Raw genomic sequence first — 1,882 nt, forward strand, 5'->3', positions numbered from 1 at the left:
AGGGCTGAAGAAGATGTGGGGGGCAGATATTTGTTTCTTCTCGAACATTTTCGGGGGCTCTCGTGGCCTAGAGGTTAAGGTGTTGGCCTCTCATTCAAAGGTCCCGGGTTCGAATCCGGGTAGCGACCGAAACATTTTCTTCTGTAAAATTGTCTCCTTTTACCTCCTTTCCTGCTCTCTAGCAATATTCTGTCGTCTGCTTTCATCTCCTCTTTCTGCCTCCACCACCTCACCTCTTTTGCCCCCTCCTCTGGGTTCCTGACTCTTTCTGCAGCCTTTCTATTGCTTTTCCTTGACTCCTTACAGCTGTCTTTCTGCCACACCCCTGATGTTCTGGTAGGAAAGATCTTCACCTAGCCTTCTCGGACAAGGGCAAAAAATCTCGGAGGGCCCGTGTGCAAGTTGCGCACGTAAAAGATCCCCTGGTGGTCTAAAATCGATAAGAGTAGACTTCGGCCGCCACCCAGGCAAAATTCAAAATTTCCTATCAACTAAAAGTATTAGGCGTGTCCCGCGCGCTCATATGACCTTATGTAGTTGCGAGCGCCGTAAAACCCTCTACTATAAAAAAAAAAATTTTCATGTACTTGAGGTTGTTGTTTTGATGGGGTTTTTTAAATGTTTGGTCAAATTTTGTAAATCCCAAGTGGAAGACACATATTCCACTTACTGAGATGTAACTTACTGTAGCCATTTAGCTGTCGTGGTGTGGCTTGCTCTTTCTTTACTATCGACCTGATCCTTCTTTTCTTTGTATTACACTGTCTAGAAATACCTCTAAACTTTTGGCACTCATTTGAATTATTTGCGACGCTCTTGCGGTAAAACTCGCACTGAAACGAAACTTAAATGAATATAACAGTAGCCATTTAAAATCGAGAGAGGGCAGTGACTTTTTGTACACCCGTTCTCAAAGATTGAGCAAAACCTTTAGTTAAAGATGACATGCAAAAGACCAATATCATTCGTCGTTGTGCCGTTGCTTCAAAGACAAATTTTGTCCGAGTTTTGGTTAGTCGGGCCCGTTATCAAGACCTGTCGATGAAGCCGTTTCAAACACGTGTCGGCATCACGTGACATGACTACGTGTGAGTAACACTAGTAACAGTGAGTTCCGCGCCTGTCGGGGGACCGTCGGTTGTTTGAGTCAATAAGTTTATACATAGGCCTACAGATCAATTGTCTTTTGGGACTTATTAGTGTGTGTGTGTGTGTGTTTGCGCGCGCGTGTGTGTGTTTGTGTGTATGTGTGTGTGTGTGTGTTTGTGTTTGGGGGGGGGGGAGGTTGAAAGGGTAACATTTTCAAAGACTTCGGAGTGCTTGGCCTACTTCTTCAGATTTAAAAAGGACATGAACCAAATTGTAGATTTGTTTGGAGCTGAGACCTGTGCAGGATGGTTGATGTCTAGTGTGTATAGGCGACCGAGATCATTGAATGAAAACGCACACTTATTGCATGGGTGACTAATAACCTACCTCCACCACCCCCCCAACAACTATGTGTTGGCTACTGGTATCTTCAAGGCTACTTGAGTTTCAGCATCACTGCAACTTGTGCTCCCCAGCCTTTCCAACGCTGACTCAAATGCATGCCCTTTTTCATTTTTCCCCCCCTCTACTTCCATCCATGACTTGCAATAAGTTTTATCTTACATTCTTTTTTTTTGTACCTTGGACATGAATTTGTGGCCCAACCCAGGATTTTTCTATTTTCTGAAATAGGCGTATATATAGGATAAAGGAAGTATGGAAATAAATACGTTCAAGCTGTAAATAATAAATATCTCACAAAAGGACACCCCACCTCAATCCATGAGCAAGAATGGATGTACAGTGTTGTTTTATGCTGTCATCGACTCAGTCTAGGACACACACACACACA

At 43.6% G+C, this 1,882-nt stretch overlaps 1 protein-coding gene across 1 annotated transcript in view; it reads left to right on the forward strand.

Moving 5' to 3' along the window:
• LOC101850453 (fibronectin type-III domain-containing protein 3a) overlaps positions 1–1,882 on the forward strand; it is a 37,651-nt gene that overhangs the window by 17,561 nt on the left and 18,208 nt on the right. The gene's annotated exons all lie outside the window — the stretch shown is intronic.

The sequence above is a fragment of the Aplysia californica genome, unplaced genomic scaffold (genome assembly GCF_000002075.1).
Source record: "Aplysia californica isolate F4 #8 unplaced genomic scaffold, AplCal3.0 scaffold01147, whole genome shotgun sequence".
Lineage (NCBI taxonomy): Eukaryota > Metazoa > Mollusca > Gastropoda > Aplysiida > Aplysiidae > Aplysia > Aplysia californica.